Source organism: Telmatherina bonti, assembly GCF_933228915.1.
Source record: "Telmatherina bonti genome assembly, chromosome: 8".
Lineage (NCBI taxonomy): Eukaryota > Metazoa > Chordata > Actinopteri > Atheriniformes > Telmatherinidae > Telmatherina > Telmatherina bonti.
The window spans coordinates 41,048,810-41,062,966 of NC_136626.1; the positions used below are offsets into that span (position 1 = coordinate 41,048,810).

A 14,157-nucleotide genomic window follows, 5' to 3' on the forward strand; every position below is an offset into this window, starting at 1 on the left:
CGACGTAAACACTCTGAAACTTTCACTAGAAGAATGCAAACAGGTGAAGCACTGGCTGACCAACACCCCAAAATACAGACGGGGTTTTTCCTTCCTGCGGTGAGGAGGGCTGACGCTGAGGCTCCTGGCAGGCTCAGTCTTTTTAAGGACAGGTGAGAGGATCAGTTGTTGTTGAGGTTCAGCAGAGAAGTAGCAGTTAATGAGACTTCTTGGGGTTCAGCTGGTGAAGCAGCAGCTGTGGCCACACAACACACCTCCTCATGCTGGCCTCACGCCCCCCTCCTCCTTCACTTTAACACTCAGCCATTTGGAGACACTTGTTCTGGGTTTTGCTCAGTTTTTGTACAACTTCAGGCTGATCACACATCAGAAAAGAATTCTCCTCCAGCGTCCGAGCAAACGGCACATTTTAAGGATTTTGACACTTGACACATATCAGCCTTGTTGTGGCGATCACGTTCAGGTTATTCTGAATCTGCAGACACATCTGTGAGGGAAGTGTGAAAATTCACAGTTGTAGTGTGAAAATGTATGATTCACTTTTTACTATGACCAAATTTACAGTTAAACTTATCTTATTTCTTCTTGGTAAAAAAAAGTCCAGGTGATTACACCTCACATCATTTCCTGCACCAGCATGAAAAACTTAATATAGACATAAGACATTTATTTACAAGCAGCTAAAACTTTCAGCACAAATCTCTGAGCATGTCACAGAAACCTTGAAATAAACCGTGCATGTTGGGTAGAAACTGCTTTGAGATGAGAAACCACTTCCTATCATGCCAAGCAACAGTGGAGCTGGTTTAACCGAGGCCAAACTTAACCTCTCCACCATACGTCTGAATGTCCTTCAATCTCTGCAGATGTCCATCTGGTCACAGACCATCAGCAATCTGAAGAGGAAGCCCAAACATTTCCTCCAGACTTCCAGTTTTCCACTAGTTACAGAAGAAAGGAGCAAACCGCAGGCCGAGGAGTCACAACGGTGATTTAAACATCAGACAGGAAGGGTTCGGGTTAGGCAGCTCTCAGAGAGCGGTTTCTGAACAACATGAAGCTGTGAATAAAGTGAAAGGTTTCTGTGAGATTTTCAGAGACTGAGCTGAGAGTTGATCATGATTGAGGGCGGTTCTGCGTGTTTTTGTTCCACCACTGAGTAACCAAACCTCAGACCACATGGCGCAACAGAGGTGAAGGAGGAGAAGAGGAGGCGTTTTTTTTCTACTTGTGGGTGTTATAAATAGTTTGGGCCTTTGGTTTAAAGCATGTGAAACATGTTAAAGTCAAACTGCAACTGAAGCCTCATCTGTCTCCATGTTGGTCAGATAACACCAGTGTTTGCTTTGACAACACAGGAACATACCCAACATGTTGTGTTTACAGACTTAATGGAATAACAACACTTCCCTTTCGCAGTGAGCATTTTTACTCTCTTACTATTTAACCAAAGAAAAGTACATAAAATAGATGAAAACTACCTTTGTGTCAAAGTCTTTTCTATTTCAGCGGTTACCTTCTCTGAGCTGGGGAGGCCATATCACATGGCACCATCTGACTTCTCATCTAAGGAACGATGGCTAAATGAAAAAAGCTGCATGTCGCTTCATCTGAAGAACCCGCCAACAATAACCTCACACACACAGCTGGCTGGAAGGAAACACTCTGCTGCTTCATCGCAGGTCGGATAAACAGCAGATCCAACATCTCATGCACCCGATCCAGTCAGACACATTCAGCAGACAAGCTCACATCCTGCCAGGATACAAAACAGATACATTTTTACACACAGATACATTTCTGTGGGTTCAGAGTCACAAGGTGCCAGACTATTACTCATTTATGACCAAAAATAAAGCATCACCAGTGTCTTCCTTCTTCTAAAAACCTTCAATCTTCCCAAAGATCATGCAGCAGAAGGCAAGAACATTCTGATGAGACTGAAGTCTGTCTTTTACAGCAACATAAGAACACCTCCAGGAAAGCAAACCGAATATGTAGGCTCTGCGTACACCGACTGTTTCCTCAGAACGTTTGTACCAAATCATTAGACAACACCCTCCTTCATAAGTAATCAGTAAAAAGTCAGCAAACACAATAAAACCTGCAGACAAACAAGCTTTAGATGTATTCCCTCCAGGATAATCCTCTAGACCTGGTCCGAGAAAGAACTGGTTCATCTGGTGAAGGCGCAGGGAGAAAGAACTGGTTCATCTGGTGAAGGCGCAGGGAGAAGGAACTGGTTCATCTGGTGAAGGCGCAGGGAGAAAGAACTGGTTCATCTGGTGAAGGCGCAGGGAGAAAGAACTGGTTCATCTGGTGAAGGCGCAGGGAGAAAGAACTGGTTCATCTGGTGAAGGCGCAGGGAGAAGGAACTGGTTCATCTGGTGAAGGCGCAGGGAGAAAGAACTGGTTCATCTGGTGAAGGCGCAGGGAGAAAGAACTGGTTCATCTGGTGAAGGCGCAGGGAGAAAGAACTGGTTCATCTGGTGAAGGCGCAGGGAGAAGGAACTGGTTCATCTGGTGAAGGCGCAGGGAGAAAGAACTGGTTCATCTGGTGAAGGCGCAGGGAGAAAGAACTGGTTCATCTGGTGAAGGCGCAAAGAGAAAGAACTGGTTCATCTGGTGAAGGCGCAGGGAGAAAGAACTGGTTCATCTGGTGAAGGCGCAGGGAGAAAGAACTGGTTCATCTGGTGAAGGCGCAGGGAGAAGGAACTGGTTCATCTGGTGAAGGCGCAGGGAGAAGGAACTGGTTCATCTGGTGAAGGCGCAGGGAGAAAGAACTGGTTCATCTGGTGAAGGTGCAGGGAGAAAGAACTGGTTCATCTGGTGAAGGCGCAGGGAGAAGGAACTGGTTCATCTGGTGAAGGCGCAGGGAGAAGGAACTGGTTCATCTGGTGAAGGCGCAGGGAGAAGGAACTGGTTCATCTGGTGAAGGCGCAGGGAGTAGGAACTGGTTCATCTGGTGAAGGCGCAGGGAGAAGGAACTGGTTCATCTGGTGAAGGCGCAGGGAGAAAGAACTGGTTCATCTGGTGAAGGCGCAGGGAGAAAGAACTGGTTCATCTGGTGAAGGCGCAGGGAGAAGGAACTGGTTCATCTGGTGAAGGCGCAGGGAGAAAGAACTGGTTCATCTGGTGAAGGCGCAGGGAGAAGGAACTGGTTCATCTGGTGAAGGCGCAGGGAGAAGGAACTGGTTCATCTGGTGAAGGCGCAGGGAGAAGGAACTGGTTCATCTGGTGAAGGCGCAGGGAGAAGGAACTGGTTCATCTGGTGAAGGCGCAGGGAGAAGGAACTGGTTCATCTGGTGAAGGCGCAGGGAGAAGGAACTGGTTCATCTGGTGAAGGCGCAGGGAGAAGGAACTGATTCCTCTGGTGAAGGCGCAGGAAGAAAGAACTGGTTCATCTGGTGAAGGCGCAGGGAGAAAGAACTGGTTCATCAGGAGAAGGTGCAGGGAGAAGGAACTGGTTCATCAGGTGAAGGCGCAGGGAGAAGGAACTGGTTCATCTGGTGAAGGCGCAGGGAGAAAGAACTGGTTCATCTGGTGAAGGCGCAGGGAGAAAGAACTGGTTCATCTGGTGAAGGTGCAGGGAGAAGGAACTGGTTTATCTGGTGAAGGCGCAGGGAGAAGGAACTGGTTCATCTGGTGAAGGCGCAGGGAGAAAGAACTGGTTCATCTGGTGAAGGCGCAGGGAGAAGGAACTGGTTCATCTGGTGAAGGCGCAGGGAGAAAGAACTGGTTCATCTGGTGAAGGCGCAGGGAGAAAGAACTGGTTCATCTGGTGAAGGCGCAGGGAGAAAGAACTGGTTCATCTGGTGAAGGCGCAGGGAGAAAGAACTGGTTCATCTGGGAAGGCGCAGGGAGAAAGAACTGGTTCATCTGGTGAAGGCGCAGGGAGAAGGAACTGGTTCATCAGGTGAAGGTGCAGGGAGAAGGAACTGGTTGATCTGGTGAAAACCTCAGACTCCATCATGGAGCTACATGTGAACTTGTTGGTTTACCAGACTTCATCCAGAACAGTTTGGAACCGTGTACGCCGCTGTTGTGTTGTTCCCACAATGAACTTGGTTTTGTAGTCCCCTCTCTGTATCTGAGCCGCTTCAAACTGACCTGGATCCTAAGCGGACCAGGTTCTGAAGCGGACCTGGATCGGAAGCGGACCAGGATCGGAAGCGGACCAGGATCGGAAGCGGACCAGGATCCTAAGCTGATCTGAAGCGGACCAGGAACTGAAGTGGACCAGGATCTGAAGCGGACCAGTAACTGAAGCGATCTGAAGTGGACCAGGATCTGAAGGGGACCAGGTTATGAAGTGGACCAGGATCTGAAGCAGACCAGGATCTGAAGCGGACCAGGATCTGAAGCGGACCAGGATCTGAAGCGCACCTAGATCTGAAGCAGGCCAGGATCTGAAGCGGACCTGGATCTGAAACGGACCAGGATCTGAAGCGGACCTGGATCTGAAGCGGACCAGGATCTGGAGCGGACCTGGATCTGAAGCGGACCTGGATCGGAAGCGAACCAGGATCTGAAGCGGACCAGGATCTGGAGCGGACCGGGATCTGGAGCGGACCGGGATCTGAAGCGGACCGGGACCTGAAGCGGACCGGGATCTGAAGCGGACCAGGACCTGAAACGGACCAGGATCTGAAGCGGACCAGGATCTGAAACGGACCAGGATCTGAAGCGGACCAGGATCTGAAGCGGACCAGGACCTGAAACGGACCAGGATCTGGAGCGGACCAAGATCTGAAGCGGACCAGGATCTGGAGCGGACCTGGATCTGGAGCGGATCAGGATCAGGAGCGGACCTGGATCTGAAGCGGACCAGGATCTGGAGCGGACCTGGATCTGGAGCGGACCAGGATCTGGAGCGGACCAAGATCTGGAGCGGACCAAGATCTGAAGCGGACCAGGATCTGGAGCGGACCTGGATCTGGAGCGGATCAGGATCAGGAGCGTACCTGGATCTGAAGCGGACCAGGATCTGGAGTGGACCTGGATCTGGAGCGGACCAGGATCAGGAGCGGACCTGGACCTGAAGCGGGCCGGGACCTGAAGCAGACCTGGACCTGAAGCAGACCAGGATCTGAAGTGGACCATGATCTGAAGCGGATCAGGACCTGAAGCGGACCAGGATCGGAAGCGAACCAGGATCTGAAGCGGACCAGGATCTGGAGCGGACCTGGATCTGGAGCGGACCTGGATCTGAAGCGGACCGGGATCTGAAGCGGACCGGGACCTGAAGCGGACCGGGATCTGAAGCGGACCGGAATCTGAAGCGGACCAGGATCTGAAGCGGACCAGGACCTGAAACGGACCAGGATCTGAAGCGGACCAGGATCTGAAACGGACCAGGATCTGAAGCGGACCAGGATCTGAAGCGGACCAGGACCTGAAACAGACCAGGATCTGAAGCGGACCAGGATCTGGAGCGGACCAAGATCTGAAGCGGACCAGGATCTGGAGCGGACCTGGATCTGAAGCGGACCAGGATCTGGAACGGACCTGGATCTGAAGCGGACCAGGATCCTAAGCTGATCTGAAGCGGACCTGGACCTGAAGCGGACCAGGATCTGGAGCGGACCTGGATCTGAAGCGGACCGGGATCTGAAGCGGACCAGGACCTGAAACGGACCAGGATCTGAAGTGGACCAGGATCTGAAGCGGACCAGGACTTGAAACGGACCAGGATCTGAAGCGGACCAGGATCTGAAGCGGACCAGGATCTGGAGCGGACCAAGATCTGAAGCGGACCAGGATCTGGAGCGGACCTGGATCTGGAGCGGACCAGGATCTGGAGCGGACCAAGATCTGAAGCGGACCGGGATCTGAAGCGGACCAGGACCTGAAACGGACCAGGATCTGAAGCGGACGAGGATCTGAAGCGGACCAGGACTTGAAACGGACCAGGATCTGAAGCGGACCAGGATCTGGAGCGGACCATGATCTGAAGCGGACCAGGATCTGGAGCGGACCTGGATCTGGAGCGGACCAGGATCTGGAGCGGACCTGGATCTGGAGCGGACCAGGATCAGGAGCGTACCTGGATCTGAAGCGGACCAGGATCTGGAGTGGACCTGGATCTGGAGCGGACCAGGATCAGGAGCGGACCTGGACCTGAAGCGGGCCGGGACCTGAAGCAGACCTGGACCTGAAGCAGACCAGGATCTGAAGTGGACCATGATCTGAAGCGGATCAGGACCTGAAGCGAACCAGGATCTGAAGCGGACCAGGATCTGGAGCGGACCTGGATCTGAAGCGGACCTGGATCTGAAGCGGACCGGGACCTGAAGCGGACCGGGATCTGAAGCGGACCGGAATCTGAAGCGGACCAGGATCTGAAGCGGACCAGGACCTGAAACGGACCAGGATCTGAAGCGGACCAGGACCTGAAACGGACCAGGATCTGAAGCGGACCAGGATCTGAAGCGGACCAGGACCTGAAACAGACCAGGATCTGAAGCGGACCAGGATCTGGAGCGGACCAAGATCTGAAGCGGACCAGGATCTGGAGCGGACCTGGATCTGAAGCGGACCAGGATCTGGAACGGACCTGGATCTGAAGCGGACCAGGATCCTAAGCTGATCTGAAGCGGACCAGGAACTGAAGCGGACCAGGATCTGAAGCGGACCAGGATCTGAAGGGGACCAGGTTCTGAAGCGGACCAGGATCTGAAGCGGACCTGGACCTGAAGCGGACCTGGATCTGAAGGGGACCAGGATCGGAAGCGAACCAGGATCTGAAGCGGACCAGGATCTGGAGCGGACCTGGACCTGAAGCGGACCAGGATCTGGAGCGGACCTGGATCTGAAGCGGACCGGGATCTGAAGCGGACCGGGATCTGAAGCGGACCTGGATCGGAAGCGGACCAGGTTCTGAAGCGGACCAGGATCTGAAGCGGACCTGGACCCTATGCGGACCTGGATCTGAAGGGGACCAGGATCGGAAGCAAACCAGGATCTGAAGCGGACCAGGATCTGGAGCGGACCTGGACCTGAAGCGGACCAGGATCTGAAGCGGACCTGGATCTGAAGCGGACCGGGATCTGAAGCGGACCAGGACCTGAAACGGACCTGGATCTGAAGCGGACCAGGATCCTAAGCTGATCTGAAGCGGACCAGGAACTGAAGCGGACCAGGATCTGAAGCGGACCAGGATCTGGAGCGGACCAAGATCTGAAGCGGACCAGGATCTGGAGCGGACCTGGATCTGGAGCGGACCAGGATCAGGAGCGTACCTGGATCTGAAGCGGACCAGGATCTGGAGTGGACCTGGATCTGTAGCGGACCAGGATCAGGAGCGGACCTGGACCTGAAGCGGGCCATGACCTGAAGCAGACCTGGACCTGAAGCAGACCAGGATCTGAAGTGGACCATGATCTGAAGCGGATCAGGACCTGAAGCGGACCAGGATCGGAAGCGAACCAGGATCTGAAGCGGACCAGGATCTGGAGCGGACCTGGATCTGGAGCGGACCTGGATCTGAAGCGGACCGGGATCTAAAGCGGACCGGGACCTGAAGCGAACCGGGATCTGAAGCGGACCGGAATCTGAAGCGGACCAGGATCTGAAGCGGACCAGGACCTGAAACGGACCAGGATCTGAAGCGGACCAGGACCTGAAACGGACCAGGATCTGAAGCGGACCAGGATCTGAAGCGGACCAGGATCTGAAGCGGACCAGGACCTGAAACAGACCAGGATTTGAAGCGGACCAGGATCTGGAGCGGACCAAGATCTGAAGCGGACCAGGATCTGGAGCGGACCTGGATCTGAAGCGGACCAGGATCTGGAACGGACCTGGATCTGAAGCGGACCAGGATCCTAAGCTGATCTGAAGCGGACCAGGAACTGAAGCGGACCAGGATCTGAAGCGGACCAGGATCTGAAGGGGACCAGGTTCTGAAGCGGACCAGGTTCTGAAGCGGACCAGGATCTGAAGCGGACCTGGATCGGAAGCGGACCAGGTTCTGAAGCGGACCAGGATCTGAAGCGGACCTGGACCTGAAGCGGACCTGGATCTGAAGGGGACCAGGATCGGAAGCGAACCAGGATCTGAAGCGGACCAGGATCTGGAGCGGACCTGGACCTGAAGCGGACCAGGATCTGGAGCGGACCAGGACCTGAAGCGGACCAGGACCTGAAACGGACCAGGATCTGAAGCGGACCAGGATCTGAAGCGGACCAGGACCTGAAACGGACCAGGATCAGAAGCGGACCAGGATCTGGAGCGGACCAAGATCTGAAGCGGACCAGGATCTGGAGCGGACCAGGATCTGGAACGGACCTGGATCTGAAGCGGACCGGGACCTGAAGCGGACCTGGACCTGAAGCGGACCTGGACCTGAAGCGGACCAGGATCTGAAGCGGACCATGATCTGAAGCGGATCAGGACCTGAAGCGGACCATGATCTGAAGCGGATCAGGACCTGAAGCGGACCAGGATCTGAAGCGGACAAGGATCTGAAGCGGACCAGGATCTGAAGCGGATCAGGACCTGAAGCGGACCTGCATCTGAAGCGGACCTGGATCTGAAGCGGATCAGGACCTGAAGCGGATCAGGATATATAGCGGATCAGGACCTGAAGCGGATCAGGACCTGAAGCGGACCTGGATCTGAAGAGGACCTGGACCTGAAGCGGACCTGGACCTGAAGCGGACCAGGATCTGAAGCGGACCAGGACCTGAAGCGGACCAGGATCTGAAGCGGACCAGGATCCTAAGCTGATCTGAAGCGGACCAGGAACTGAAGCGGACCAGGATCTGAAGCGGACCGGGAACTGAAGCGGACCAGGATCTGAAGCGGACCAGGAACTGAAGCGATCTGAAGCGGACCAGGATCTGGAGCGGACCAAGATCTGGAGCGGACCAAGATCTGAAGCGGACCAGGATCTGGAGCGGACCTGGATCTGGAGCGGATCAGGATCAGGAGCGTACCTGGATCTGAAGCGGACCAGGATCTGGAGTGGACCTGGATCTGGAGCGGACCAGGATCAGGAGCGGACCTGGACCTGAAGCGGGCCGGGACCTGAAGCAGACCTGGACCTGAAGCAGACCAGGATCTGAAGTGGACCATGATCTGAAGCGGATCAGGACCTGAAGCGGACCAGGATCGGAAGCGAACCAGGATCTGAAGCGGACCAGGATCTGGAGCGGACCTGGATCTGGAGCGGACCTGGATCTGAAGCGGACCGGGATCTGAAGCGGACCGGGACCTGAAGCGGACCGGGATCTGAAGCGGACCGGAATCTGAAGCGGACCAGGATCTGAAGCGGACCAGGACCTGAAACGGACCAGGATCTGAAGCGGACCAGGACCTGAAACGGACCAGGATCTGAAGCGGACCAGGATCTGAAGCGGACCAGGACCTGAAACAGACCAGGATCTGAAGCGGACCAGGATCTGGAGCGGACCAAGATCTGAAGCGGACCTGGATCTGAAGGGGACCAGGATCGGAAGCGAACCAGGATCTGAAGCGGACCAGGATCTGGAGCGGACCTGGACCTGAAGCGGACCAGGATCTGGAGCGGACCAGGACCTGAAGCGGACCAGGACCTGAAACGGACCAGGATCTGAAGCGGACCAGGATCTGAAGCGGACCAGGACCTGAAACGGACCAGGATCAGAAGCGGACCAGGATCTGGAGCGGACCAAGATCTGAAGCGGACCAGGATCTGGAGCGGACCAGGATCTGGAACGGACCTGGATCTGAAGCGGACCGGGACCTGAAGCGGACCTGGACCTGAAGCGGACCTGGACCTGAAGCGGACCAGGATCTGAAGCGGACCATGATCTGAAGCGGATCAGGACCTGAAGCGGACCAGGATCTGAAGCGGACAAGGATCTGAAGCGGACCAGGATCTGAAGCGGATCAGGACCTGAAGCGGACCTGCATCTGAAGCGGACCTGGATCTGAAGCGGATCAGGACCTGAAGCGGATCAGGATATGAAGCGGATCAGGACCTGAAGCGGATCAGGACCTGAAGCGGACCTGGATCTGAAGAGGACCTGGACCTGAAGCGGACCTGGACCTGAAGCGGACCAGGATCTGAAGCGGACCAGGACCTGAAGCGGACCAGGATCTGAAGCGGACCAGGATCCTAAGCTGATCTGAAGCGGACCAGGAACTGAAGCGGACCAGGATCTGAAGCGGACCGGGAACTGAAGCGGACCAGGATCTGAAGCGGACCAGGAACTGAAGCGATCTGAAGCGGACCTGGATCTGAAGCGGACCGGGACCTGAAGCGGACCGGGACCTGAAGCAGACCTGGACCTGAAGCAGACCAGGATCTGAAGCGGACCATGATCTGAAGCGGATCAGGACCTGAAGCGGACCAGGATCGGAAGCGAACCAGGATCTGAAGCGGACCAGGATCTGGAGCGGACCTGGATCTGGAGCGGACCTGGACCTGAAGCGGACCAGGATCTGAAGCGGACCGGGATCTGAAGCGGACCTGCATCTGAAGCGGACCTGGATCTGAAGCGGATCAGGACCTGAAGCGGATCAGGATATGAAGCGGATCAGGACCTGAAGCGGATCAGGACCTGAAGCGGACCTGGATCTGAAGAGGACCTGGACCTGAAGCGGACCTGGACCTGAAGCGGACCAGGATCTGAAGCGGACCAGGACCTGAAGCGGACCAGGATCTGAAGCGGACCAGGATCCTAAGCTGATCTGAAGCGGACCAGGAACTGAAGCGGACCAGGATCTGAAGCGGACCGGGAACTGAAGCGGACCAGGATCTGAAGCGGACCAGGAACTGAAGCGATCTGAAGCGGACCTGGATCTGAAGCGGACCTGGACCTGAAGCGGACCGGGACCTGAAGCAGACCTGGACCTGAAGCAGACCAGGATCTGAAGCGGACCATGATCTGAAGCGGATCAGGACCTGAAGCGGACCAGGATCGGAAGCGAACCAGGATCTGAAGCGGACCAGGATCTGGAGCGGACCTGGATCTGGAGCGGACCTGGACCTGAAGCGGACCAGGATCTGAAGCGGACCGGGATCTGAAGCGGACCGGGACCTGACGCGGACCAGGAACTGAAGCGGACCAGGACCTGAAGCGGACCAGGATCTGAAGCGGACCAGGATCTGAAGCGGACCAGGACCTGAAGCGGACCTGGATCTGAAGCGGACCAGGATCTGAAGCGGACCAGGATCTGAAGCGGACCTGGATCTGAAGCGGACCAGGATCGGAAGCGAACCAGGATCTGAAGCGGACCAGGATCTGAAGCGGACCTGGATCTGAAGCGGACCAGGATCTGAAGCGGACCAGGATCGGAAGCGAACCAGGATCTGAAGCGAACCAGGATCTGAAGCGGACCAGGATCGGAAGCGGACCTGGTTCTGAAGCGGACCAGGATCTGAAGCGGACCTGGATCTGCTCTGTAATGGACTGAATCCACTGTTTCCATCTGAGTCCCAGTTCATTTGGATGTTCCCATAGCAACCAGGGAATCCAGTCAGAACAACTGGAGCGCCATCCTTCCTTTCTTCCTGTCGTCTCTCCATCCTTCCTTTCTTCCTGTCTTCTCTCCATCCTTCCTTTCTTCCTGTCTTCTCTCCATCCTCCATCCTTCCTTTCTTCCTGTCTTCTCTCCATCCTTCCTTTCTTCCTGTCTTCTCTCCATCCTCCATCCTTCCTTTCTTCCTGTCTTCTCTCCATCCTCCATCCTTCCTTTCTTCCTGTCGTCTCTCCATCCTTCCTTTCTTCCTGTTTTGTCTCCATCCTTCCTTTCTTCCTGTCTTCTCTCCATCCTTCCTTTCTTCCTGTCGTCTCTCCATCCTTCCTTTCTTCCTGTCGTCTCTCCATCCTTCCTTTCTTCCTGTTTTCTCTCCATCCTTCCTTTCTTCCTGTCTTCTCTCCATCCTTCCTTTCTTCCTGTCTTCTCTCCATCCTCCATCCTTCCTTTCTTCCTGTCTTCTCTCCATCCTTCCTTTCTTCCTGTCTTCTCTCCATCCTTCCTTTCTTCCTGTCGTCTCTCCATCCTTCCTTTCTTCCTGTCGTCTCTCCATCCTTCCTTTCTTCCTGTCGTCTCTCCATCCTTCCTTTCTTCCTGTCGTCTCTCCATCCTCAGCGCCATCCTACCGGACCTGTTAGCCAGCAGGAGACCATGACTCTTCTCTCTTTAACACGAGAACGTCCAGGATGTTTGACTTCTCCTACGATGTCCAGGACACAGCCAACACTTTGCCATCTTTCATTTATAAATGCAGTAAAACCTGCTGGTCGTCTAGCTGGGACATTGTAATGTGGTCATTCAGTCACATTCCACGCTCAGATCAGGGAAAGGGAAGAGCCTCCCAGCTCTGTCAGAATCTCAGTAAGTCAACTAAACAACCAAGATGCATCAACTTTACAGCAGTGAGCAGGATTTAGATATGTTCCTGAATCAAGTCAACCCTCGCCACTCTGATGGAGAAGAGACAGGAGTCCTTCAGCCGGGTTCAGACATTTCTCCTGATAAGATTTCCTAAACAACCCATTTTCTTTTGCTGATAATGCAGTTGTGTTTTAGGAAAAGATTAAAACCATCCTACATCAATGCAGAGGAGGCAGATTTAAGATATTTTTTAAATATAATTCTAAATAAAAAGATGAACTGAAGTTCATATGAAGATGATGCTGTGAAGACGCAGCTGAAGAATGTTGAAGCTGACTGAAATGTACCTGAATAATCCTGGAAAAGTATGAAAATTAGAAACAATCGGAGTCCATTTGAAACATTTAATGTTTAGATGAATGTTCTGAAAGTTGAAATATGAAGGAAATGGAAGATCTGACAAAATGTCAAATGTTGAAGAATTTTACGTTCTCTTTTCCGTGAGGAAGAAATTTCCCAAAAGTTTAATAATTCTATAATAATGATAACAATAATAAAAATTAAGAATAAAGAGGTGAAACAACATGATGTAATCACCACTATGTATCTCTGCATGGATTTCTAAACTTGTGGAGGTTTTTCTTGCTCACATCTCAGAAATCTGATCACCTTACAACGAGGAGGTTTCACCGCCGTTAGAAACAAGAAGCTGACGGGAGACACACACTGGGCCGACAGGAAAGCCAGGATATGGCACAGTGTGGCGTTGCGAACAGGTTGGAAGGCCTCTCCATCACAGGCCCATAGGACGCCATGCCAGAGGAAGAGCTAACTGCTTTGGTCAGAAGTACATGTTCCAAAGTTTCCTCTCTTTCCTCGCTCTGGACATGCTTCTGACTATACAGGACTGGATTGTTCAGCATGGACGGCAAACACAGGATGACAGCGGGTTCATGGCCCACCCTGAACTAATGGTCACTGCCATCCTCCTCGTGTGGGGGGGTGGTCAAACTTTCATCCAAGCAAGATGCAGAGTCGGCAAAAATGGGAAATCCACTGATCTCCAAAACAATGGTCTGAAATTGCTTGAAAGACATTATGGAGCACCTACGCTTCGATGACAAGAGCACGCCCACTGAACGAGTTGGGACTGAGGTTTGCTGCAATCTCTAATGTTTGGAGGTCTTTTGTTGTCAACTGCATCAAATCTTACAACCCAAGCAGGTACATCACACTAACGAACAACCGTTTCCAACAACAACCCACTGCTGTTTCCTGCAGTACATCACAACAAAACCTGATAAACTTGGCATCCAGTTCTGGTGGCTTGAAATCCAAGTATGTGTGCAAAAGAGATGATTGTTGACTTCAGGAGGAAGAAGAATAAACAAAGCACTGTTTCCATCCTGGGAGAGGAGGTGGAGGTGGTGGAGGAATACAAGTATCTTGGAGTTCAGCTGGACAACAAACTGGACTGGAAATGCAACACTGACTACATCTACAAGAAAGGTCAGAGCAGACTGTACTTCTTAAGGAAGCTGAGATGGTTTAACGTCTGCACCAAGATGTTGCATATCTTCTATAAGTCTGTTGTGGAGAGTGCAGTCAGCTTTGCAGCATCTGCTGGGGTAGTAGCATCAGAACCAGAGACTTGAAGAGAATCAACAAACTGATCCAGAAAGCTGCTTCTGTGCTTGGAGTAACTCTGGAGCTGATTGTCCAAAGAAGAATGCTGCACAAGCTGATGAAGATGATGGAGGATTCTTCACACCCTCTCCACAACACAGTGATGAAACACCAAAGTGTGTTCAGTGAGAGGCTTCTTCAGGT

General features: G+C 53.4%; 1 protein-coding gene across 1 annotated transcript in view; it reads right to left on the reverse strand.

The window, feature by feature from the left end:
- evi5b (ecotropic viral integration site 5b) overlaps nucleotides 1-14,157 on the reverse strand; it is a 381,555-nt gene that overhangs the window by 19,890 nt on the left and 347,508 nt on the right. The gene's annotated exons all lie outside the window — the stretch shown is intronic.